This window comes from Schistocerca nitens, chromosome 9, assembly GCF_023898315.1.
Source record: "Schistocerca nitens isolate TAMUIC-IGC-003100 chromosome 9, iqSchNite1.1, whole genome shotgun sequence".
NCBI lineage: Eukaryota > Metazoa > Arthropoda > Insecta > Orthoptera > Acrididae > Schistocerca > Schistocerca nitens.
Genome location: NC_064622.1, coordinates 146879548 through 146903331, shown reverse-complemented (window position 1 = coordinate 146903331; position 23784 = coordinate 146879548). Strand labels below are relative to the sequence as shown.

General features: G+C 49.6%; 31 non-coding genes across 31 annotated transcripts; 15 read left to right on the top strand and 16 right to left on the bottom strand.

The window, feature by feature from the left end:
* Positions 1-491: 491 nt before the first annotated feature.
* On the bottom strand, positions 492-583 carry Trnai-uau (transfer RNA isoleucine (anticodon UAU)). Its single transcript is given in 2 exon segments — positions 492-527; positions 546-583. It is a non-coding gene; the product is annotated as a tRNA-Ile (tRNA).
* Positions 584-1026: 443 nt separating this feature from the next.
* Trnar-acg (transfer RNA arginine (anticodon ACG)) lies at positions 1027-1099 on the top strand. The gene has a single exon. It is a non-coding gene; the product is annotated as a tRNA-Arg (tRNA).
* Positions 1100-1382: 283 nt separating this feature from the next.
* Trnam-cau (transfer RNA methionine (anticodon CAU)) lies at positions 1383-1454 on the top strand. Its single transcript has one exon. It is a non-coding gene; the product is annotated as a tRNA-Met (tRNA).
* A 233-nt stretch (positions 1455-1687) lies between these two features.
* On the bottom strand, positions 1688-1759 carry Trnad-guc (transfer RNA aspartic acid (anticodon GUC)). Its single transcript has one exon. It is a non-coding gene; the product is annotated as a tRNA-Asp (tRNA).
* A 111-nt stretch (positions 1760-1870) lies between these two features.
* On the bottom strand, positions 1871-1962 carry Trnai-uau (transfer RNA isoleucine (anticodon UAU)). Its single transcript is given in 2 exon segments — positions 1871-1906; positions 1925-1962. It is a non-coding gene; the product is annotated as a tRNA-Ile (tRNA).
* Positions 1963-2406: 444 nt separating this feature from the next.
* Positions 2407-2479, top strand: Trnar-acg (transfer RNA arginine (anticodon ACG)). Its single transcript has one exon. It is a non-coding gene; the product is annotated as a tRNA-Arg (tRNA).
* Positions 2480-2762: 283 nt separating this feature from the next.
* Positions 2763-2834, top strand: Trnam-cau (transfer RNA methionine (anticodon CAU)). The gene has a single exon. It is a non-coding gene; the product is annotated as a tRNA-Met (tRNA).
* A 233-nt stretch (positions 2835-3067) lies between these two features.
* Positions 3068-3139, bottom strand: Trnad-guc (transfer RNA aspartic acid (anticodon GUC)). The gene has a single exon. It is a non-coding gene; the product is annotated as a tRNA-Asp (tRNA).
* Positions 3140-15284: 12145 nt separating this feature from the next.
* Trnam-cau (transfer RNA methionine (anticodon CAU)) lies at positions 15285-15356 on the top strand. The gene has a single exon. It is a non-coding gene; the product is annotated as a tRNA-Met (tRNA).
* A 233-nt stretch (positions 15357-15589) lies between these two features.
* Positions 15590-15661, bottom strand: Trnad-guc (transfer RNA aspartic acid (anticodon GUC)). The gene has a single exon. It is a non-coding gene; the product is annotated as a tRNA-Asp (tRNA).
* Positions 15662-15772: 111 nt separating this feature from the next.
* Trnai-uau (transfer RNA isoleucine (anticodon UAU)) lies at positions 15773-15864 on the bottom strand. Its single transcript is given in 2 exon segments — positions 15773-15808; positions 15827-15864. It is a non-coding gene; the product is annotated as a tRNA-Ile (tRNA).
* A 443-nt stretch (positions 15865-16307) lies between these two features.
* Positions 16308-16380, top strand: Trnar-acg (transfer RNA arginine (anticodon ACG)). The gene has a single exon. It is a non-coding gene; the product is annotated as a tRNA-Arg (tRNA).
* Positions 16381-17306: 926 nt separating this feature from the next.
* Positions 17307-17378, bottom strand: Trnad-guc (transfer RNA aspartic acid (anticodon GUC)). The gene has a single exon. It is a non-coding gene; the product is annotated as a tRNA-Asp (tRNA).
* Positions 17379-17489: 111 nt separating this feature from the next.
* On the bottom strand, positions 17490-17581 carry Trnai-uau (transfer RNA isoleucine (anticodon UAU)). The gene is given in 2 exon segments: positions 17490-17525; positions 17544-17581. It is a non-coding gene; the product is annotated as a tRNA-Ile (tRNA).
* A 443-nt stretch (positions 17582-18024) lies between these two features.
* Positions 18025-18097, top strand: Trnar-acg (transfer RNA arginine (anticodon ACG)). The gene has a single exon. It is a non-coding gene; the product is annotated as a tRNA-Arg (tRNA).
* A 283-nt stretch (positions 18098-18380) lies between these two features.
* Trnam-cau (transfer RNA methionine (anticodon CAU)) lies at positions 18381-18452 on the top strand. The gene has a single exon. It is a non-coding gene; the product is annotated as a tRNA-Met (tRNA).
* A 233-nt stretch (positions 18453-18685) lies between these two features.
* Trnad-guc (transfer RNA aspartic acid (anticodon GUC)) lies at positions 18686-18757 on the bottom strand. Its single transcript has one exon. It is a non-coding gene; the product is annotated as a tRNA-Asp (tRNA).
* Positions 18758-18868: 111 nt separating this feature from the next.
* On the bottom strand, positions 18869-18960 carry Trnai-uau (transfer RNA isoleucine (anticodon UAU)). Its single transcript is given in 2 exon segments — positions 18869-18904; positions 18923-18960. It is a non-coding gene; the product is annotated as a tRNA-Ile (tRNA).
* A 443-nt stretch (positions 18961-19403) lies between these two features.
* Positions 19404-19476, top strand: Trnar-acg (transfer RNA arginine (anticodon ACG)). The gene has a single exon. It is a non-coding gene; the product is annotated as a tRNA-Arg (tRNA).
* Positions 19477-19759: 283 nt separating this feature from the next.
* Positions 19760-19831, top strand: Trnam-cau (transfer RNA methionine (anticodon CAU)). The gene has a single exon. It is a non-coding gene; the product is annotated as a tRNA-Met (tRNA).
* A 233-nt stretch (positions 19832-20064) lies between these two features.
* On the bottom strand, positions 20065-20136 carry Trnad-guc (transfer RNA aspartic acid (anticodon GUC)). The gene has a single exon. It is a non-coding gene; the product is annotated as a tRNA-Asp (tRNA).
* Positions 20137-20247: 111 nt separating this feature from the next.
* On the bottom strand, positions 20248-20339 carry Trnai-uau (transfer RNA isoleucine (anticodon UAU)). Its single transcript is given in 2 exon segments — positions 20248-20283; positions 20302-20339. It is a non-coding gene; the product is annotated as a tRNA-Ile (tRNA).
* A 443-nt stretch (positions 20340-20782) lies between these two features.
* Trnar-acg (transfer RNA arginine (anticodon ACG)) lies at positions 20783-20855 on the top strand. Its single transcript has one exon. It is a non-coding gene; the product is annotated as a tRNA-Arg (tRNA).
* A 283-nt stretch (positions 20856-21138) lies between these two features.
* On the top strand, positions 21139-21210 carry Trnam-cau (transfer RNA methionine (anticodon CAU)). The gene has a single exon. It is a non-coding gene; the product is annotated as a tRNA-Met (tRNA).
* Positions 21211-21443: 233 nt separating this feature from the next.
* Trnad-guc (transfer RNA aspartic acid (anticodon GUC)) lies at positions 21444-21515 on the bottom strand. The gene has a single exon. It is a non-coding gene; the product is annotated as a tRNA-Asp (tRNA).
* Positions 21516-21626: 111 nt separating this feature from the next.
* Trnai-uau (transfer RNA isoleucine (anticodon UAU)) lies at positions 21627-21718 on the bottom strand. The gene is given in 2 exon segments: positions 21627-21662; positions 21681-21718. It is a non-coding gene; the product is annotated as a tRNA-Ile (tRNA).
* A 443-nt stretch (positions 21719-22161) lies between these two features.
* Positions 22162-22234, top strand: Trnar-acg (transfer RNA arginine (anticodon ACG)). Its single transcript has one exon. It is a non-coding gene; the product is annotated as a tRNA-Arg (tRNA).
* A 283-nt stretch (positions 22235-22517) lies between these two features.
* On the top strand, positions 22518-22589 carry Trnam-cau (transfer RNA methionine (anticodon CAU)). The gene has a single exon. It is a non-coding gene; the product is annotated as a tRNA-Met (tRNA).
* Positions 22590-22822: 233 nt separating this feature from the next.
* Positions 22823-22894, bottom strand: Trnad-guc (transfer RNA aspartic acid (anticodon GUC)). Its single transcript has one exon. It is a non-coding gene; the product is annotated as a tRNA-Asp (tRNA).
* Positions 22895-23005: 111 nt separating this feature from the next.
* Trnai-uau (transfer RNA isoleucine (anticodon UAU)) lies at positions 23006-23097 on the bottom strand. The gene is given in 2 exon segments: positions 23006-23041; positions 23060-23097. It is a non-coding gene; the product is annotated as a tRNA-Ile (tRNA).
* A 443-nt stretch (positions 23098-23540) lies between these two features.
* Trnar-acg (transfer RNA arginine (anticodon ACG)) lies at positions 23541-23613 on the top strand. Its single transcript has one exon. It is a non-coding gene; the product is annotated as a tRNA-Arg (tRNA).
* The last annotated feature ends 171 nt before the right edge of the window (positions 23614-23784 follow it).

Genomic DNA, 23784 nt, shown 5'->3' with positions numbered 1-23784 from the left:
TAAATTTCATGACACCTCCGGAAGACTCAACTATTTTCTCGCACAACTCGGAACTACGCATTTTAACAAACACGACACAAGCCACAATCGACAGGTGGATCCCAATTACATCATTAAAGGAAAGCTTCACATCTTCTTCTAACCAATTTTCTACTTCAAACGACTTCGGTCTGGCATATCGAGGATCAAAAGTAAGTTTCAACGTATCTTTTCGACTTGGTTGAGCCATCACTGCATGCTACTCATTACTTCTCGAAGCGTTCTATAACAGAGGTTTAAGCCGCAGCAAGCGCAAGACTTACCACGCGGAAGCACAGACGGCGCAGCGCACACCACACTACGTCCTACCTCCACGCCGTCCGCCGGCGAACTGCCGAGGAACACGCGATCGGTTACTATAATGCACGCACACTTATGTGTCTCAAGCAGGTGATACATCTCAACTCTCGCGTCCCGATGCTTTCAGAGTCAGCTGCTACGAAATAAAAGTATGCCCCAGGTGAGGCTCGAACTCACAACCCCGGCATTGCTCACGGCTACTGCCTTATAAGTACCGTGCGCTAACCAATTGCGCCACTGGGGCTACAGCAGAGAGCTTTCAGTTAGCGATACTCACTTTGCTGCCAACCTGTTGTGGCTGCACACCCGTCATAAGATCGTCACCTGCGGCCATACTGCGAATTTAGCACCTGTCTACGAAAGCCTCATTCGATTCTTGCTTCATATGCTACACTTACAAGCATATCAACCGCTTGTCCTCGCCGAAAAAAATGCAGAAAAACGCGCGCCTTGCCTTCTGCTACCTGTCCAACAGCGAGGGCAGATGTGTGGCAAGCTCTAAGCCGTGCAGGCGCACCGTGGCCGAGCAGCTGGAGGAGAGATGCCTTCCTTGGCAGCTCCCTGCAGAGTGCGCAAGACCATAGTGGCCGCGCCGCCGTTGTCAGTGGACGACATGCAGTTGCCGAGCCACGGAGAACACGTTGCTTTGCGATGTGCACCCGCCTCGTGGTAGAAAACGCAAACAGTGGCCCTGTGGCGCAACTGATAACGCGTCTGACTACGGATCAGAAGATTCCAGGTTCGAATCCTGGCAGGGTCGGCATTTTGTTAGTTGCGGGCGCGTAGCTAGGCAGTGGATTCGAATGTCTCCACCTTCGTGGAGTGCAATGTTAATCCTGAGCATCTCGCAGCTGCATCTCGAGACGATTGCGGTAAATATCGCTTCGTGCAAGCGTCAGCGCAGCGTCAGTCGAGCAAAGTCGAGACGAGTCAAGCTGAGAGATGTTACGCACTTAATTAAACGGTAGGCGCGGGAAACCGACGCAGACAACGCTTTCCAAGTGTCCCATGTCACGCACCGAAGAGCGCGGACGGCTCCACGCAGCAGAGTGGCGCAGTGGAAGCGTGCTGGGCCCATAACCCAGAGGTCCGTGGATCGAAACCACGCTCTGCTAAAATTATTCTTTTTCTTGGGTGCCTCGAGCTCGATCATTAAGCCTGGGGTGAGCTGATTCAGCGTCAACAGCAACCCCTGTAAGTCGTGAAACGACGACGTCGTGTGAAGAATGCGAGAAACACTTCCTAAGACGCAGACTTTCTTACGATTTTGCAGTAACTACATTCCTTGATCGCAACGTTAATGTCCTTTCGGGCCACGCGTGCAACTTTCAAGATATAAAAATCGCACCTCCCCGGCGGGGAATCGAACCCCGGTCTCCCGCGTGACAGGCGGGGATACTAACCACTATACTACCGAGGAACACGCGATCGGTGACTATAATGCACGCACACTTATATGTCTCAAGCAGGTGATACATCTCAACTCTCGCGTCCCGATGCTTTCAGAGTCAGCTGCTACGAAATAAAAGTATGCCCCAGGTGAGGCTCGAACTCACAACCCCGGCATTGCTCACGGCTACTGCCTTATAAGTACCGTGCGCTAACCAATTGCGCCACTGGGGATACAGCAGAGAGCTTTCAGTTAGCGATACTCACTTTGCTGCCAACCTGTTGTGGCTGCACACCCGTCATAAGATCGTCACCTGCGGCCATACTGCGAATTTAGCACCTGTCTACGAATGCCTCATTCGATTCTTGCTTCATATGCTACACTTACAAGCATATCAACCGCTTGTCCTCGCCGAAAAAAAATGCAGAAAAACGCGCGCCTTGCCTTCTGCTACCTGTCCAACAGCGAGGGCAGATGTGTGGCAAGCTCTAAGCCGTGCAGGCGCACCGTGGCCGAGCAGCTGGAGGAGAGATGCCTTCCTTGGCAGCTCCCTGCAGAGTGCGCAAGACCAGAGTGGCCGCGGCGCCGTTGTCAGTGGACGACATGCAGTTGCCGAGCCACGGAGAACACGTTGCTTTGCGATGTGCACCCGCCTCGTGATAGAAAACGCAAACAGTGGCCCTGTGGCGCAACGGATAACGCGTCTGACTACGGATCAGAAGATTCCAGGTTCGAATCCTGGCAGGGTCGGCATTTTGTTAGTTGCGGGCGCGTAGCTAGGCAGTGGATTCGAATGTCTCCACCTTCGTGGAGTGCAATGTTAATCCTGAGCATCTCGCAGCTGCATCTCGAGACGATTGCGGTAAATATCGCTTCATGCAAGCGTCAGCGCAGCGTCAGTCGAGCAAAGTCGAGACAAGTCAAGCTGAGAGATGTTACGCACTTAATTAAACGGTAGGCGCGGGAAACCGACGCAGACAACGCTTTCCAAGTGTCCCATGTCACGCACCGAAGAGCGCGGACGGCTCCACGCAGCAGAGTGGCGCAGTGGAAGCGTGCTGGGCCCATAACCCAGAGGTCCGTGGATCGAAACCACGCTCTGCTAAAATTATTCTTTTTCTTGGGTGCCTCGAGCTCGATCATTAAGCCTGGGGTGAGCTGATTCAGCGTCAACAGCAACCCCTGTAAGTCGTGAAACGACGACGTCGTGTGAAGAATGCGAGAAACACTTCCTAAGACGCAGACTTTCTTATGATTTTGCAGTAACTACATTCCTTGATCGCAACGTTAATGTCCTTTCGGGCCACGCGTGCAACTTTCAAGATATAAAAATCGCACCTCCCCGGCGGGGAATCGAACCCCGGTCTCCCGCGTGACAGGCGGGGATACTAACCACTATACTACCGAGGAACACGCGATCGGTGACTATAATGCACGCACACTTATGTTTCTCAAGCAGGTGATACATCTCAACTCTCGCGTCCCGATGCTTTCAGAGTCAGCTGCTACGAAATAAAAGTATGCCCCAGGTGAGGCTCGAACTCACAACCCCGGCATTGCTCACGGCTACTGCCTTATAAGTACCGTGCGCTAACCAATTGCGCCACTTTTTTTTTTTTTTTTGTTTTTTTTTTTTTTTGTCGAGACAAGTCGCATAAGAGGAGCAACAAAAACGCGCACTTCCGGTACCGGGAATCGAACCCGGGCCTCCTGGGTGAGAGCCAGGTATCCTAGCCACTTTTTTTTTTTTATTGTCTTTGAACCCGGGCCTCCTGGGTGAGAGCCAGGTATCCTAGCCACTTTTTTTTTTTTTTTTAACCACTTTTTTTTTTCCCCAACTGAGCTTTTTTTTCCACTTTTTTTTTTCAACGCCTTAACCACTTTTTTTTTTCTTTGTTTTTTTTTTTTTGACGCCTTATCCATTTTTTGTTCTTTTATGTTTTTTTGGTACTTTTGTTATGCAACTTTGTTCCACAGCTCTATTAAATATTTTCCCATTATTTGTTGATAATTGTCCTATACTTGTTCTATGTTTTATGTTGGCAATTGTTTTGAAAGTGTTTGTTAATTTTTCTTTATGTTTACTTTTTTGAAATTTTTTTTGTATTTTTTTTTCGTTATTTTTTTTTAAAAGAAAAAATAAACAAATCCCCTCCTTTGGGGAGCACCGTGAACAATGTGTTCAAGAAGAAAGAAAAAACATTATTGTGTCTCATCTCGGATCCAAGTGTATTCCGCTGATCCATGTTCACCGTTGGAGGGAGGTACCGAGGCGCAGTGGCTGAAGTCAGGACACGGCGCAGAAGCAGTGGGGCCTCTTCGCGGCACTACAGGTGCTCCGTGTCCCAATTCACCCCCACATACCCGGTACACTACCCTATTCCCATTTTCTCGAAGACAATGTTAAGCATATTTCCAAAGTTCTTGCCATGATTCTTGTATTGAAGTGTTTTGTGAAATTCGATTGCCATATGCATTTTGAATTGGACAGGATCATCATCGCCAAGTTTGTTAAAGATATAACTAGAATAATTACCCAGTAACCAGCTCACAGCGTTATTTTTCGTCTGTGGGTAAAACTTAAAATCAGGTCGATAGATCATCATCGCCTGGACATTTCCGGGAACACTGCGAGTGATAAGTGCGACTTGTTGCTGAATCCAGTTCCAGTTGTGGAGACGTTCCCCACAGGTGCACCTGTGCAGCACGGTATCTAGGAGGTCGCAGTGAAGACAGAGGTCGGTAGCACTCAGTCCTATCCGGTGGAGTCGCTCATTGGTACTTATTATATTATTGACTGCTTTGTACCACGCAGTACGAGCATCCGAGCTCAAAACAGTGGAACCAACGTTTCGCCATACTGTATCCCATTTTACTCCACTATATTTGTTAACAATCGGATTCTGGCTTTCGTGTTCCCTCCTTTCCGCCAAAATGGCTTTTGCCGTTAAAGACTGAGTTTGCCGTAACTGGTGACTAAGGTAGCTATACTCGAGATAATACTCTCTGATATGCTTAAGCCGGTAACAAATAGGTTGAACATTCAGCGGAGGTTCAAGACTGTGTGGCCGGACAGCATGAAATAACTGTGCCGTAAGACCATGAGGTTCCTTCTGTATGATTTCCGCCGTACGTGACACGTACAGAGCCAGTGCTTTGCTCCGTATGTCAACCAATCCCATCCCTCCATGCGTAGGGTGTAGCGCTGCTGTTCGTGCAGATACACGAAAGATCTCGCCTTTCCATAGAAATTTCGTAACCGTTGACATGATTTGTTGAGCCACTCCTGCAGGAAGAGGAAGAACCTGCGCCGTGTAGAAGGCCTTAGATAAAACACACGTATTAATCAACGTAATTCTGTCAAATTGGTTCAGACTTCTGTGGTAGTTATCAATAACCGCACCGTTGATTTTTTGAGCCACATCCCTCCAGTTCGCTGCCGTCATGTTTAATGTTGACGCCTTCAACACTATCCCTAGAGCTTTAAGTTCACTGACGTGTGTGGCACATGAAATTTGAAGACGATCAAGGCCTCGCAGATTTAAAAACTTGCTTTTCTGTTCATTTATGTGTGCTCCAGACGCCTGACAGTAGGTCTTGAGGACAGCTTCAAGCTCAGTGACGTCAGACTGATCGCTGATAACAATCCCAACATCATCCGCATAGGCTCCTGTTACGGACTTCACTCCTGAGATCGTTAAACCACTAAGCTTCGCCTGCAGGTGCGTGAGGAGCGGCTCGAGCGAAATGACGAACAGCAACATCGACAAGGGGCTGCCCTGAGGGACTCCTCTGTCGATTAGGAGCCGTTTCGTGAGTTGCGAATTTACGGAAATTTTTGCAGTGATTCCGATGGCCACATTCTTTATCATTGCGATCGCGGACGGTAAAAAGCCCAAGCGCCGCAGTGTCTCTAGTAGGTACGTGTGATTGACACGATCAAATGCCTTAAAAAAATCCAGAAAGAGCAGACCACATCTTACGTTGCTGGCGTCAGCTAGCGCAATAATATCCCTATAAAAGGCGACCGTTTGCAGTATAGTCCGCCGAAAAGCACATGTCTGCTGTTTGCAAAGTAGGGTGGAAGTGAGCGGCAGAAACCTCATCTTAACTGCACGAGCTACAATCTTGTAATCGGAATTCAGTAGTGATATCGGCCGAAGATTTGTTACAGATTTTCCACCTCTGGTCTTAGGGAGGAGAACAAGTTTACATTCCTTAAACTCTCCTGGAACAGACTGCCCCTGCAAGACCTCGTTCACCATGTCTGTGATCTTCTCTCCTAGTATGTGCCAGAACTTTTTATAAAATTCAATGGGAAGGCCGTCAGGCCCAGGGGACTTGTTAGTAGGGGAACTGCAGATGATGTCGAAAACGTCTTCGTGACTGAAACCCGAAGAAAGACTGTCACTTTCGTCTGCAGTTATCCTCGAAGAAAGAACTTCAAGGAGTTGAGAAGCGCTGTCTGCATGGGGAGCGTTTGAAGTATAAGTCCTGACAAAGTAGCTGTAAAGTTCTCTGACGATATCGCGTTGATTTGTGACCGTCGTGCCATCTTCGAGTTTAAGTTCATCAATGAAAGCCCTCCTTCTATTCTTCGCGTGCTTGACAAGGTGATACAAGGCCACCGTTTCGTCTGCGCGTACTGATTTAACTTTGGATCGAACTTTTAGTCCTTCTAACTGCTCCCGTTTCAGACTGAGTAATTTAGCTTTGATTCTCTGAATTTCCCCTATTCTAGTAGCCGTGGCATCCGCTCTGTCATACAAATCTCTTAAGACGGAGTAATAAAATTCCATTGTCCTGCGAATTCCAGTAGCCCGTTCAATACCAAAGGACATAAGAACCCTGCGCAGTTTGGGCTTCGCTTTATAGGTCCACCATGCTATAATGCTAGGAAAGGCATGAATAGTGCGGAGGCACTGGTCCCAAGCACGCCTGACGGCCTCCTCCAGATCTGAGTCGGTTAATAATGAAAGATCAAGATGCCACTGATTTTTAAACCAGCGCGTGGGTTGTTGTTGTAAGTTGATACACGCAACCACGCCACTGTGGTCTGAGAAGCTGGTAGGAATAGTTTCTACATTTAATAAGTGAGTTGCTAAATTATCAGACACATAAATCCTGTCGATCCTGCTACAGGAATTGCCAACGATGTGTGTGTACCTCACTAAAGTTGGGTACCGAGCTTCCCAGGTATCTTTGAGTTTAAGATCATAAACAAGACGGTTTAAATCAGGTGAATAATTAAAATTTGGTGTCTGATCTTTTCTGGACAATACACAATTAAAATCACCTCCAATGATCAGCTGCGTAGGATTGTTCCGCAGTAAATAAATGACATCTTCCTTATAAAAGCGTGCTCTGTCAGCTCTACGAGTACTCCCGGAAGGCGCGTACAAATTAATAACAGTAACGCCAAAAATATTGACACTCAGTCCTCGACCGGATTCTAATCTTTCAATGTGGGCAACTGGAATACCTTCCCTAATTAAGACGGCAGTCCCCACGTTCGTTTCCGGGGAAGAATTCATTATTGCAACAAAACCGGTAAGGTTTATGTGCTGCAAGGCCACCTCTTGTAAAAGGGCGACGTCTGTATCCGACTCGTAAAGATATTGTTGTAGAGCACGTACCTTGACGTCAGATCGGATCTTGTTAATATTTAACGTTGTTATTTTATAAGCCTGTGACATACTGAGACCTATGCAGGAAGGGGGATAAATTAATCATCGCCAACGGCCGGATCGTCATGCCATTCCATTTGCGTATCCGGTTGTAAAGCCAAGTCATGCTCGTTGTGTTTGCCCCCGGCATCTTTATTCTTAGTTTTCTTTCGGATAACGTTCACATTTGGTTGGATTCTGTTCCTGCGGCGCCCACTATGAGCCATCTCGGCAGACGGCGGCGTGGGCGGGTCATGGGGAACGTCAACGGCCGACGACGGGCCGGACACTACGGCCGGAATCACTCGCGGCGTGTCCTCCGGCGGCAAACCAGCTGCGGAAGTACTTTCGCTATCAACACGTTTGTCATCAAACTCCACATGAAGTGGTTTGTTGACATTTTCCGACACCGACTGCTGTTTATGTTCGCGTTCCGTGTTATGACAACATTCCTGTTGTGTTTCCGTGTCGCGAGCCGCCGCCGTTGGCCGTCCGGCATCCTCATCGAGAGGTGTGGTCTGTGTACTATCACAACTGTCTACGCCGTGGTGAGCCCCTGCAGCGACCTGCTGTTCACATGTCGATCGGTCTACCGGAACCTGGTGCTGTGGTTGGTCGGAGGGCCGACCATCCGTCCCCTGCGACGCCGCGACAGCAGCTGAAATGTCACTATGTGACATGCCAGAGGAAAAATCGTCTACGAGAACGGGACCTTTTACGAACTTAGTATCAGATCTACGTTCCTGCGAGTCTTGTCTCTTTGATTCTGGTGTACTGTGGGTTTCGTCCTCAGAACTACTACCGTCACAAGTCCTACGCCGTTTGTTGGTAGCAGTGTCTCCGGTCGCAAGTGTCGGTTCGTCCGCACTTTTCCGAGGCAGGGTTGGAAATTCCTCAATGCGCACGACTTCCGGTTCATGCAACGCAGATGCACCACCGGCTGTAGCACTTTCTGCCGCTTGATTATCAGTAATAATCTCCGCGAGCGTTAACCGTTTCCGTTGCTGTAAGGAATTTTTTAAAACGAAAACTCGTTTGGGACAATCTTGACGCATGTGGCCACTCTCATTGCAGATGTGACACGTCAAAGTTTGACCAGAGTACGTAACTTGAACCCTGTAGTCGCAAACCATAATATGGGAAGGAATATTGACCTTCACATGCATATCTACTGACCGAACACCACTGAAACACTGCAGGCGATGCTGGCTAGACCAGCGTTCATTTCGAATCTGTTTGACATCCCCATACTTGCTTAACACATCTTTCAAATAACAATTTTCAACTTCTGGGGGCAGATTAAAAATACGTACATTTTTATATTCTACGTCGGCATTAGTAACAGTAACGGTACTTACAGAGTTATCCCGATGTCGGAACTCAACTCGCCCGCCATGCTTCATGAGTAACTTATCCAGCAACACAGGGTTCAGTAATTTGACAAAAAAACAATACTGCTCCATGTCGTAATACGCAGTGTGCACCTGATCAGAATTGATACCAATAACGTCCACTACCCAATCATGAATTTCCAGTGACGTCGGTTGTACGTGACGGGTTGACTTTTCAAATTCGAAACGGAGGGTACTTTTCCTGGGAAATAACCTGGCCATAGCAGAAATTTACAAGCGGTCGAGGCCGCTAAATAATTACAGCGAAAAAGGTGAGAAACTTCACCACAATTAACGGAAAAACAATCACTGCACGTCCAACAGAAAGTAGAAACAACACAAATATCACAACTCGTAAACACACCGGTTAACAGCGCTCTCAGCACGTCCGAATAGCTCCGTGTCTCAAGCGCGACTGACTGGGGCTACAGCAGAGAGCTTTCAGTTAGCGATACTCACTTTGCTGCCAACCTGTTGTGGCTGCACACCCGTCATAAGATCGTCACCTGCGGCCATACTGCGAATTTAGCACCTGTCTACGAATGCCTCATTCGATTCTTGCTTCATATGCTACACTTACAAGCATATCAACCGCTTGTCCTCGCCGAAAAAAATGCAGAAAAACGCGCGCCTTGCCTTCTGCTACCTGTCCAACAGCGAGGGCAGATGTGTGGCAAGCTCTAAGCCGTGCAGGCGCACCGTGGCCGAGCAGCTGGAGGAGAGATGCCTTCCTTGGCAGCTCCCTGCAGAGTGCGCAAGACCAGAGTGGCCGCGGCGCCGTTGTCAGTGGACGACATGCAGTTGCCGAGCCACGGAGAACACGTTGCTTTGCGATGTGCACCCGCCTCGTGATAGAAAACGCAAACAGTGGCCCTGTGGCGCAACGGATAACGCGTCTGACTACAGTCTCGCCGCGTCAGCCGTGCCGTGCGGACGTGAGCTGAGTTTCGTGCGCCGCGGTCTGCTGTGCTTCGGCGTGGTAAGTCGCAGTGCTTCTTGCATCGTTGCAGAACTTCTACGCATATTGAAATTTGAAATATGAATCCGTGATGGCCCACTTGAACAGACAAGATACTTTGAAATTCTCGTTTGATCGTAATTACGCCCGACCTAAACTACACGAAATCGAAGATTGGTTGGAATACGAAGTGAAAGTTGATTCAGAGGATGTGATTGGAATGCATCTTTCGATAGTGAGCAGCGTTGTATTTGTGAAATTGAGGAATGCTAACTTATGTGACAAAATAGTTGAGTCTTGCGGAGGAATTATGAAATTTAAACATTGTGATGGAAACGTAGGCGAAGTCACCGTAACACATGCAGGGTTTGGAATACGAACTATCAGGATATTCGAACTACCATTCGAAGTACCGGCGGAACAAATAAACGCAGTGATAGCGCCGTACGGTAAAGTTCTCAGCAATGTTGCCGAACGGTGGTCCAACGCGCGTAAATTCCAAGTTCTCAACGGAGTGAGGCAATTAAAGGTCGATTTGCACAAACATGTACCGTCATACATCAGCGTCTGTGGATACCGAGGTATCGTTATATACGACGGCCAGCCGAGGACGTGCGCGGCGTGCAACTCTCCCGGCCACGTCCGCGCGGAGTGTTTACAGCGGCGAGTGGCGCAGCTCCCGGCTGGCGAGGCGTCGCGACCGCCGGCTATGACTGCGCTGCCAGCGACTTACGCTACGGCTGCCCGCGGCCAAGTCTTCACCCCAAGCCCTGATGTGAATTTGGAGAACCATCCAACCCGAGAAGAAGCCCAGATTGCCACCACTGACACAACAGAAGCTAGACCACCCGAACCTAAGGAAATCGTGACAGCTGTAACGGTTTCAACACAACAGCCACCGAAAGATATTGGGAGCCACAGCAAATTATCCGATTCCTCCGCTGTTGAGAATGACATGCAAGAACCATCCCGGAATGAGCAACCTCATAGTGAACCGATTGCTCTATTGACACCATCATCCACCAAGAGCACGGTCGACAATTTAGCTCGAAACACCACCCGCTTAGAAGATTTGAAGAATGCTGAGGAAGACAACATCAGACAGCAGCCGGTGAAACCTAAACGGCAAACACGAAAACAGAGCCCTGAAGAGATTCAAGCACTGGAGAAAAAACTCTCCCGTACCAAAAAAATTCTTAAAACAGATCGAAGCGGAAAGCAAGGCGTGGTAGACATCGGAAAACCGGACATTCCCAACCCGAATGAGGACGTACAGATGAACCTCGCCCCTCCAATTGAAGAACCAATGGACACTGTTGACCGCTGTGGACCTGATACGGGGACAGCATGGTCTGACGACACTGAATGCGCTTAGTTGGACTACCGAATGACGCAGGCGTATAAAATCGCCACGCTCAATGTAAACAGAATAGTTTCGGACGTAAAGTTACGATCTGTGAAGGACTACTTATATGCCGCCGACATTGACATAGCGATGTTACAAGAGGTAGTTACGACCAAAATAGCGGATGTGTACGGATATGAGGCGGTCTTAAACATAGGCAATGAATGTGGAACAGGAATACTGTTCAAACACGGCATACCATGTACAGCAAAAGCAATACTTGAATCTGGACGAGGCATAACTGCACAAATATATGATCTGCTTCTTGTTAATATATATGCTCCCTCTGGATCCAGCGGAAAACGAGCAAGGGGCAACCTGTTCCGGGACGAAATTGTTCCATTACTAACGGATCCTCGACTGCACATCATTTTGGGTGGAGATTTTAACTGTGTATTGCGTCCAGAAGATCAAATCCCCAACTTCAACTTTTGTGAGGAGCTGTTACTGTTAATTAACGGGCTAGATATGATAGATGCTTGGTGCCACCTTCGCCCGCACACCCGAGGATACACGTACGTATCCAGTACTTCGGCAAGCAGACTAGACAGGCTGTATGTAACGAAAGGTTTTATCCATAATGTAACTGACTGTGAAATTTGGCCTCTTAACTTTTCGGATCACTGCGCATTTCATATAACCGCGAAGCATACTAAACAAAAAACATTCCTGGGAAGGGGCGTATGGCAGCTAAACGTGTCACTTTTGGAGGACGCAGTACTGAAACAGGAGATTCATGATACATGGCAGCGTTGTCTTCGGACGCAATCCAGATATCCAACACGCATCATGTGGTGGCTACAGTCTGCGAAACCGCAGATAAAAAAATGCATCGCACGATATGGTCGCATGAAAGCGTACTGGCGAAAACGCACCTTGGAGTATCACTTTCTTTGCCTCCGCGAACTATATGATGACCCCATGGGATTAGTAGCAAACAGCTCTAGAATAAAACGCACTAAAGCAAGAATAACGGCGTTGGTACGACAATCACTAGAGGGGAAAAAAGTTCGATCGCGTCCTCCGATTGAACTGACGCAGGAGAATACGTCCGTATATCACGTGATACGGGAAGCCAAGAGAGGTAAACAAAAGTTAATCCCAACTCTCAGTGATGAACAGGGGAACGAATACGATCAACAAGTCACAGTTAAAAACTACGTGGTGCAACATTATACAGATTTTTATTCCGCATCGGCGACTGACGCGACGGCAAGTGAGCCGCTTTTATCCAACATTCAATCCACGGTCCATCCGACTGACAACGCCGACCTTGTAGCCCACATAACTGAGGAAGAAGTATGTGCCATAATCAAAGACTCGCCTACAAAGAAATCTGCTGGTTTAGATGGCCTACCCATAGAATTTTATGCTTGTTTTTGGCACATCATAGGACCGGAATTCACCAAAATATGCAATGAATTATTGGGAGACGTGCAGATGCCATCTCAGTTTACCGAAGGAATGATTGTACTGATCCCCAAAAAACCACGTAGCGCTACGCTGAAGGATTTTCGACCACTAACACTCCTCAATTCCGACTATAAAATCTTCACCCGACTCATAAACTGTAGACTGAAGACGGTACTGCCGAAAGTACTCGGCCCTTATCAAATGAGTGCTGTCCCAGGGAGATCAATGTCGAATGCATTATGTGAATATAGAGACATAATATATTTGTCGTGGCTATGCAAATGCAATGTTGGTCTCATGTTTTTAGACTTCGATAAGGCTTTTGACCGCATCAACCACCACTTTCTACTAACCGTAATGCAACGGATGGGATTCAGTGCTCATTTTATTCAGATCATACGCAAATGCATAGTCGGTACTTCCTCTCGAATCAAAATTAATGGTCAGCTAAGTTCACCCGTCCCGATCAAGCAATCAGTGAGACAAGGCTGCCCCCTTTCTATGGCACTATACGCAATCGCCGTAGAACCGTTACTGTTAAACCTGCATCACAGGTTACAGGGTCTACAGGTGTTGGGTACAAAAACCGTGTGTCACGCTTATGCTGATGACGTCAGTGTAGTAGTTAACACGCACTCAGAAATGGAAGTCGTTCAACAAATAATCCACGCTTACGCCACTTCTTCCGGAGCCAAACTCAATGAACAAAAATCGAAAATTTTACCTGTCGGACCCCATATGGAGACCATTCAAAGAACATGGCTACAAAGAACAGAGAAGACGAACCACTTAGGTATGATTCTAATGGCCAACCCAAGAGAGATGACATTAGCCAACTGGGACCATAAACTACATATATTCAGGACTACTCTCCGTGAACACAAAACTAGAACGCTCAATCGGATACAGAGAGCTCTATTGATTAACAGCTATGCGCTAAGCAAAATATATCACATCGCAGCAGTGTTACCAGTACCCAAGGATACAGCGCAAAAGCTTTTAGCTGCAGCGTATTGGTTCATATGGAGCGGAAACATCTTTAAAGTCACCATGCCAACCATAGTGTTAACCCGCGCCGCTGGTGGTTTGGGCGTCAAAGACATCAAGAACCAATGCACTGCCGTATATATGGACCGAATCCGCAAAATACTGCAGTCACCCCATCCGACAATTACGAAAACGTTATTCAACAGGTTAGCCCCAACGAGCAAAAAGGCCCCAGTCGATGTTGGTCGCATCAGCGCTCAACTCGATCACGTCCGGACTTATTACCTGGAAATGAGCTATATTCAAGAAACTTCACAGCTGATTAACACCAAAAGGACCTATTACCACCTCACGAGACACCATAGGCAAAACCCAATTGAAGCGAAATATCCAGCGGTCAACTGGAGTAACGTCTGGAAAAACATTAACAATCCCATCCTCCACTCCAAAGTAGTGTCCACGTGGTATGACATTGTGAACGAGAAGGTCCCCACAGGTGAAAAGTTGCACAATATCAAAATGAAGCAGAGTCCGTACTGCGATCATTGCCATACTGTAGATACCTTGGCACACATTCTCATCTGCCGCGACCAATACCACATATGGAACTGGACTAGAAAAAAACTCGCAATAATTACTAGAACCACAGACTCTGCTATAACACTCAAAGATGTACTTCAACCAGACTGGCATTTCTTTCCTGCAACAAAGCACAATAGCTACGCTTGGATTATCGGCCAGTTTGCATATTTTGCGGTTACGAATACACATGCGAGTATAGACGAGTACATACAGTATATAATGGAAGAGCACCACAACCTTAAAACGAGTCGGAAATACAAAGCTTTGTTTCAAAATTTCTTACTTCACACTTTGCCATAATGAAGCAGTAATTTTTTTTTCTTTTTTTTGTGCACAACACTACAGCGAGTTGATACTACTTGTGCTTCATTATAATTAAGTTGGCATTTATTTATTTATTTTTATAGTACAGCAGGTGAAAGTGCCTCAGGAAAACTCATTTTGCCAGAAGCCGTAACATACAACAAATCAGAAGTGCTTGATTGATTTCGTGTTCTTTTGTTTCACGGGTATTAGACAGATTGTCACGGCAAGAAGATTTATTCAGTTCCTTTATATATTATTTAAAAAAAATAATGAAAAAATAAATAAAAAAGTAGGTTAAGTTAGGGTGAAAGTGGCGGTGGCAACAGTTTTTTTTTTTTTTTTTTTTTTTTTTTAGGTTAGATAGGATTTTGGGGGTGATATGGATGATAGGGGCCAACGCCTGAAGTGGAAGAGGTCCAGGAAAAAATAAAAAAAAAAAAAGTGGCAAGCGTCGAAAAACAAAAAAGGTGGATAGAGCGTCTGCAAAAAAAAAAAAAAAAAAAAAAAAAAAAAAAAAAAAAACTACGGATCAGAAGATTCCAGGTTCGAATCCTGGCAGGGTCGGCATTTTGTTAGTTGCGGGCGCGTAGCTAGGCAGTGGATTCGAATGTCTCCACCTTCGTGGAGTGCAATGTTAATCCTGAGCATCTCGCAGCTGCATCTCGAGACGATTGCGGTAAATATCGCTTCGTGCAAGCGTCAGCGCAGCGTCAGTCGAGCAAAGTCGAGACGAGTCAAGCTGAGAGATGTTACGCACTTAATTAAACGGTAGGCGCGGGAAACCGACGCAGACAACGCTTTCCAAGTGTCCCATGTCACGCACCGAAGAGCGCGGACGGCTCCACGCAGCAGAGTGGCGCAGTGGAAGCGTGCTGGGCCCATAACCCAGAGGTCCGTGGATCGAAACCACGCTCTGCTAAAATTATTCTTTTTCTTGGGTGCCTCGAGCTCGATCATTAAGCCTGGGGTGAGCTGATTCAGCGTCAACAGCAACCCCTGTAAGTCGTGAAACGACGACGTCGTGTGAAGAATGCGAGAAACACTTCCTAAGACGCAGACTTTCTTACGATTTTGCAGTAACTACATTCCTTGATCGCAACGTTAATGTCCTTTCGGGCCACGCGTGCAACTTTCAAGATATAAAAATCGCACCTCCCCAGCGGGGAATCGAACCCCGGTCTCCCGCGTGACAGGCGGGGATACTAACCACTATACTACCGAGGAACACGCGATCGGTGACTATAATGCACGCACACTTATGCTTCTCAAGCAGGTGATACATCTCAACTCTCGCGTCCCGATGCTTTCAGAGTCAGCTGCTACGAAATAAAAGTATGCCCCAGGTGAGGCTCGAACTCACAACCCCGGCATTGCTCACGGCTACTGCCTTATAAGTACCGTGCGCTAACCAATTGCGCCACTGGGGATACCGCAGAGAGCTTTCAGTTAGCGATACTCACTTTGCTGCCAACCTGTTGTGGCTGCACACCCGTCATAAGATCGTCACCTGCGGCCATACTGCGAATTTAGCACCTGTCTACGAATGCCTCATTCGATTCTTGCTTCATATGCTACACTTACAAGCATATCAACCGCTTGTCCTCGCCGAAAAAAATGCAGAAAAACGCGCGCCTTGCCTTCTGCTACCTGTCCAACAGCGAGGGCAGATGTGTGGCAAGCTCTAAGCCGTGCAGGCGCACCGTGGCCGAGCAGCTGGAGGAGAGGTGCCTTCCTTGGCAGCTCCCTGCAGAGTGCGCAAGACCAGAGTGGCCGCGCCGCCGTTGTCAGTGGACGACATGCAGTTGCCGAGCCACGGAGAACACGTTGCTTTGCGATGTGCACCCGCCTCGTGATAGAAAACGCAAACAGTGGCCCTGTGGCGCAACGGATAACGCGTCTGACTACGGATCAGAAGATTCCAGGTTCGAATCCTGGCAGGGTCGGCATTTTGTTAGTTGCGGGCGCGTAGCTAGGCAGTGGATTCGAATGTCTCCACCTTCGTGGAGTGCAATGTTAATCCTGAGCATCTCGCAGCTGCATCTCGAGACGATTGCGGTAAATATCGCTTCGTGCAAGCGTCAGCGTAGCGTCAGTCGAGCAAAGTCGAGACAAGTCAAGCTGAGAGATGTTACGCACTTAATTAAACGGTAGGCGCGGGAAACCGACGCAGACAACGCTTTCCAAGTGTCCCATGTCACGCACCGAAGAGCGCGGACGGCTCCACGCAGCAGAGTGGCGCAGTGGAAGCGTGCTGGGCCCATAACCCAGAGGCAGAGGTCCGTGGATCGAAACCACGCTCTGCTAAAATTATTCTTTTTCTTGGGTGCCTCGAGCTCGATCATTAAGCCTGGGGTGAGCTGATTCAGCGTCAACAGCAACCCCTGTAAGTCGTGAAACGACGACGTCGTGTGAAGAATGCGAGAAACACTTCCTAAGACGCAGACTTTCTTACGAGAGATGTTACGCACTTAATTAAACGGTAGGCGCGGGAAACCGACGCAGACAACGCTTTCCAAGTGTCCCATGTCACGCACCGAAGAGCGCGGACGGCTCCACGCAGCAGAGTGGCGCAGTGGAAGCGTGCTGGGCCCATAACCCAGAGGCAGAGGTCCGTGGATCGAAACCACGCTCTGCTAAAATTATTCTTTTTCTTGGGTGCCTCGAGCTCGATCATTAAGCCTGGGGTGAGCTGATTCAGCGTCAACAGCAACCCCTGTAAGTCGTGAAACGACGACGTCGTGTGAAGAATGCGAGAAACACTTCCTAAGACGCAGACTTTCTTACGATTTTGCAGTAACTACATTCCTTGATCGCAACGTTAATGTCCTTTCGGGCCACGCGTGCAACTTTCAAGATATAAAAATCGCACCTCCCCGGCGGGGAATCGAACCCCGGTCTCCCGCGTGACAGGCGGGGATACTAACCACTATACTACCGAGGAACACGCGATCGGTGATTATAATGCACGCACACTTATGTGTCTCAAGCAGGTGATACATCTCAACTCTCGCGTCCCGATGCTTTCAGAGTCAGCTGCTACGAAATAAAAGTATGCCCCAGGTGAGGCTCGAACTCACAACCCCGGCATTGCTCACGGCTACTGCCTTATAAGTACCGTGCGCTAACCAATTGCGCCACTGGGGATACAGCAGAGAGCTTTCAGTTAGCGATACTCACTTTGCTGCCAACCTGTTGTGGCTGCACACCCGTCATAAGATCGTCACCTGCGGCCATACTGCGAATTTAGCACCTGTCTACGAATGCCTCATTCGATTCTTGCTTCATATGCTACACTTACAAGCATATCAACCGCTTGTCCTCGCCGAAAAAAATGCAGAAAAACGCGCGCCTTGCCTTCTGCTACCTGTCCAACAGCGAGGGCAGATGTGTGGCAAGCTCTAAGCCGTGCAGGCGCACCGTGGCCGAGCAGCTGGAGGAGAGATGCCTTCCTTGGCAGCTCCCTGCAGAGTGCGCAAGACCAGAGTGGCCGCGGCGCCGTTGCCAGTGGACGACATGCAGTTGCCGAGCCACGGAGAACACGTTGCTTTGCGATGTGCACCCGCCTCGTGATAGAAAACGCAAACAGTGGCCCTGTGGCGCAACGGATAACGCGTCTGACTACGGATCAGAAGATTCCAGGTTCGAATCCTGGCAGGGTCGGCATTTTGTTAGTTGCGGGCGCGTAGCTAGGCAGTGGATTCGAATGTCTCCACCTTCGTGGAGTGCAATGTTAATCCTGAGCATCTCGCAGCTGCATCTCGAGACGATTGCGGTAAATATCGCTTCGTGCAAGCGTCAGCGCAGCGTCAGTCGAGCAAAGTCGAGACAAGTCAAGCTGAGAGATGTTACGCACTTAATTAAACGGTAGGTGCGGGAAACCGACGCAGACAACGCTTTCCAAGTGTCCCATGTCACGCACCGAAGAGCGCGGACGGCTCCACGCAGCAGAGTGGCGCAGTGGAAGCGTGCTGGGCCCATAACCCAGAGGTCCGTGGATCGAAACCACGCTCTGCTAAAATTATTCTTTTTCTTGGGTGCCTCGGGCTCGATCATTAAGCCTGGGGTGAGCTGGTTCAGCGTCAACAGCAACCCCTGTAAGTCGTGAAACGACGACGTCGTGTGAAGAATGCGAGAAACACTTCCTAAGACGCAGACTTTCTTACGATTTTGCAGTAACTACATTCCTTGATCGCAACGTTAATGTCCTTTCGGGCCACGCGTGCAACTTTCAAGATATAAAAATCGCACCTCCCCGGCGGGGAATCGAACCCCGGTCTCCCGCGTGACAGGCGGGGATACTAACCACTATACTACCGAGGAACACGCGATCGGTGACTATAATGCACGCACACTTATGTGTCTCAAGCAGGTGATACATCTCAACTCTCGCGTCCCGATGCTTTCAGAGTCAGCTGCTACGAAATAAAAGTATGCCCCAGGTGAGGCTCGAACTCACAACCCCGGCATTGCTCACGGCTACTGCCTTATAAGTACCGTGCGCTAACCAATTGCGCCACTGGGGATACAGCAGAGAGCTTTCAGTTAGCGATACTCACTTTGCTGCCAACCTGTTGTGGCTGCACACCCGTCATAAGATCGTCACCTGCGGCCATACTGCGAATTTAGCACCTGTCTACGAATGCCTCATTCGATTCTTGCTTCATATGCTACACTTACAAGCATATCAACCGCTTGTCCTCGCCGAAAAAAATGCAGAAAAACGCGCGCCTTGCCTTCTGCTACCTGTCCAACAGCGAGGGCAGATGTGTGGCAAGCTCTAAGCCGTGCAGGCGCACCGTGGCCGAGCAGCTGGAGGAGAGATGCCTTCCTTGGCAGCTCCCTGCAGAGTGCGCAAGACCAGAGTGGCCGCGGCGCCGTTGCCAGTGGACGACATGCAGTTGCCGAGCCACGGAGAACACGTTGCTTTGCGATGTGCACCCGCCTCGTGATAGAAAACGCAAACAGTGGCCCTGTGGCGCAACGGATAACGCGTCTGACTACGGATCAGAAGATTCCAGGTTCGAATCCTGGCAGGGTCGGCATTTTGTTAGTTGCGGGCGCGTAGCTAGGCAGTGGATTCGAATGTCTCCACCTTCGTGGAGTGCAATGTTAATCCTGAGCATCTCGCAGCTGCATCTCGAGACGATTGCGGTAAATATCGCTTCGTGCAAGCGTCAGCGCAGCGTCAGTCGAGCAAAGTCGAGACAAGTCAAGCTGAGAGATGTTACGCACTTAATTAAACGGTAGGTGCGGGAAACCGACGCAGACAACGCTTTCCAAGTGTCCCATGTCACGCACCGAAGAGCGCGGACGGCTCCACGCAGCAGAGTGGCGCAGTGGAAGCGTGCTGGGCCCATAACCCAGAGGTCCGTGGATCGAAACCACGCTCTGCTAAAATTATTCTTTTTCTTGGGTGCCTCGGGCTCGATCATTAAGCCTGGGGTGAGCTGGTTCAGCGTCAACAGCAACCCCTGTAAGTCGTGAAACGACGACGTCGTGTGAAGAATGCGAGAAACACTTCCTAAGACGCAGACTTTCTTACGATTTTGCAGTAACTACATTCCTTGATCGCAACGTTAATGTCCTTTCGGGCCACGCGTGCAACTTTCGCGATATAAAAATCGCACCTCCCCGGCGGGGAATCGAACCCCGGTCTCCCGCGTGACAGGCGGGGATACTAACCACTATACTACCGAGGAACACGCGATCGGTGACTATAATGCACGCACACTTATGTGTCTCAAGCAGGTGATACATCTCAACTCTCGCGTCCCGATGCTTTCAGAGTCAGCTGCTACGAAATAAAAGTATGCCCCAGGTGAGGCTCGAACTCACAACCCCGGCATTGCTCACGGCTACTGCCTTATAAGTACCGTGCGCTAACCAATTGCGCCACTGGGGATACAGCAGAGAGCTTTCAGTTAGCGATACTCACTTTGCTGCCAACCTGTTGTGGCTGCACACCCGTCATAAGATCGTCACCTGCGGCCATACTGCGAATTTAGCACCTGTCTACGAATGCCTCATTCGATTCTTGCTTCATATGCTACACTTACAAGCATATCAACCGCTTGTCCTCGCCGAAAAAAATGCAGAAAAACGCGCGCCTTGCCTTCTGCTACCTGTCCAACAGCGAGGGCAGATGTGTGGCAAGCTCTAAGCCGTGCAGGCGCACCGTGGCCGAGCAGCTGGAGGAGAGATGCCTTCCTTTGCAGCTCCCTGCAGAGTGCGCAAGACCAGAGTGGCCGCGGCGCCGTTGCCAGTGGACGACATGCAGTTGCCGAGCCACGGAGAACACGTTGCTTTGCGATGTGCACCCGCCTCGTGATAGAAAACGCAAACAGTGGCCCTGTGGCGCAACGGATAACGCGTCTGACTACGGATCAGAAGATTCCAGGTTCGAATCCTGGCAGGGTCGGCATTTTGTTAGTTGCGGGCGCGTAGCTAGGCAGTGGATTCGAATGTCTCCACCTTCGTGGAGTGCAATGTTAATCCTGAGCATCTCGCAGCTGCATCTCGAGACGATTGCGGTAAATATCGCTTCGTGCAAGCGTCAGCGCAGCGTCAGTCGAGCAAAGTCGAGACAAGTCAAGCTGAGAGATGTTACGCACTTAATTAAACGGTAGGTGCGGGAAACCGACGCAGACAACGCTTTCCAAGTGTCCCATGTCACGCACCGAAGAGCGCGGACGGCTCCACGCAGCAGAGTGGCGCAGTGGAAGCGTGCTGGGCCCATAACCCAGAGGTCCGTGGATCGAAACCACGCTCTGCTAAAATTATTCTTTTTCTTGGGTGCCTCGGGCTCGATCATTAAGCCTGGGGTGAGCTGGTTCAGCGTCAACAGCAACCCCTGTAAGTCGTGAAACGACGACGTCGTGTGAAGAATGCGAGAAACACTTCCTAAGACGCAGACTTTCTTACGATTTTGCAGTAACTACATTCCTTGATCGCAACGTTAATGTCCTTTCGGGCCACGCGTGCAACTTTCGCGATATAAAAATCGCACCTCCCCGGCGGGGAATCGAACCCCGGTCTCCCGCGTGACAGGCGGGGATACTAACCACTATACTACCGAGGAACACGCGATCGGTGACTATAATGCACGCACACTTATGTGTCTCAAGCAGGTGATACATCTCAACTCTCGCGTCCCGATGCTTTCAGAGTCAGCTGCTACGAAATAAAAGTATGCCCCAGGTGAGGCTCGAACTCACAACCCCGGCATTGCTCACGGCTACTGCCTTATAAGTACCGTGCGCTAACCAATTGCGCCACTGGGGATACAGCAGAGAGCTTTCAGTTAGCGATACTCACTTTGCTGCCAACCTGTTGTGGCTGCACACCCGTCATAAGATCGTCACCTGCGGCCATACTGCGAATTTAGCACCTGTCTACGAATGCCTCATTCGATTCTTGCTTCATATGCTACACTTACAAGCATATCAACCGCTTGTCCTCGCCGAAAAAAATGCAGAAAAACGCGCGCCTTGCCTTCTGCTACCTGTCCAACAGCGAGGGCAGATGTGTGGCAAGCTCTAAGCCGTGCAGGCGCACCGTGGCCGAGCAGCTGGAGGAGAGATGCCTTCCTTGGCAGCTCCCTGCAGAGTGCGCAAGACCAGAGTGGCCGCGGCGCCGTTGCCAGTGGACGACATGCAGTTGCCGAGCCACGGAGAACACGTTGCTTTGCGATGTGCACCCGCCTCGTGATAGAAAACGCAAACAGTGGCCCTGTGGCGCAACGGATAACGCGTCTGACTACGGATCAGAAGATTCCAGGTTCGAATCCTGGCAGGGTCGGCATTTTGTTAGTTGCGGGCGCGTAGCTAGGCAGTGGATTCGAATGTCTCCACCTTCGTGGAGTGCAATGTTAATCCTGAGCATCTCGCAGCTGCATCTCGAGACGATTGCGGTAAATATCGCTTCGTGCAAGCGTCAGCGCAGCGTCAGTCGAGCAAAGTCGAGACAAGTCAAGCTGAGAGATGTTACGCACTTAATTAAACGGTAGGCGCGGGAAACCGACGCAGACAACGCTTTCCAAGTGTCCCATGTCACGCACCGAAGAGCGCGGACGGCTCCACGCAGCAGAGTGGCGCAGTGGAAGCGTGCTGGGCCCATAACCCAGAGGTCCGTGGATCGAAACCACGCTCTGCTAAAATTATTCTTTTTCTTGGGTGCCTCGAGCTCGATCATTAAGCCTGGGGTGAGCTGATTCAGCGTCAACAGCAACCCCTGTAAGTCGTGAAACGACGACGTCGTGTGAAGAATGCGAGAAACACTTCCTAAGACGCAGACTTTCTTACGATTTTGCAGTAACTACATTCCTTGATCGCAACGTTAATGTCCTTTCGGGCCACGCGTGCAACTTTCAAGATATAAAAATCGCACCTCCCCGGCGGGGAATCGAACCCCGGTCTCCCGCGTGACAGGCGGGGATACTAACCACTATACTACCGAGGAACACGCGATCGGTGACTATAATGCACGCACACTTATGTGTCTCAAGCAGGTGATACATCTCAACTCTCGCGTCCCGATGCTTTCAGAGTCAGCTGCTACGAAATAAAAGTATGCCCCAGGTGAGGCTCGAACTCACAACCCCGGCATTGCTCACGGCTACTGCCTTATAAGTACCGTGCGCTAACCAATTGCGCCACTGGGGCTACAGCAGAGAGCTTTCAGTTAGCGATACTCACTTTGCTGCCAACCTGTTGTGGCTGCACACCCGTCATAAGATCGTCACCTGCGGCCATACTGCGAATTTAGCACCTGTCTACGAATGCCTCATTCGATTCTTGCTTCATATGCTACACTTACAAGCATATCAACCGCTTGTCCTCGCCGAAAAAAATGCAGAAAAACGCGCGCCTTGCCTTCTGCTACCTGTCCAACAGCGAGGGCAGATGTGTGGCAAGCTCTAAGCCGTGCAGGCGCACCGTGGCCGAGCAGCTGGAGGAGAGATGCCTTCCTTGGCAGCTCCCTGCAGAGTGCGCAAGACCAGAGTGGCCGCGGCGCCGTTGCCAGTGGACGACATGCAGTTGCCGAGCCACGGAGAACACGTTGCTTTGCGATGTGCACCCGCCTCGTGATAGAAAACGCAAACAGTGGCCCTGTGGCGCAACGGATAACGCGTCTGACTACGGATCAGAAGATTCCAGGTTCGAATCCTGGCAGGGTCGGCATTTTGTTAGTTGCGGGCGCGTAGCTAGGCAGTGGATTCGAATGTCTCCACCTTCGTGGAGTGCAATGTTAATCCTGAGCATCTCGCAGCTGCATCTCGAGACGATTGCGGTAAATATCGCTTCGTGCAAGCGTCAGCGCAGCGTCAGTCGAGCAAAGTCGAGACAAGT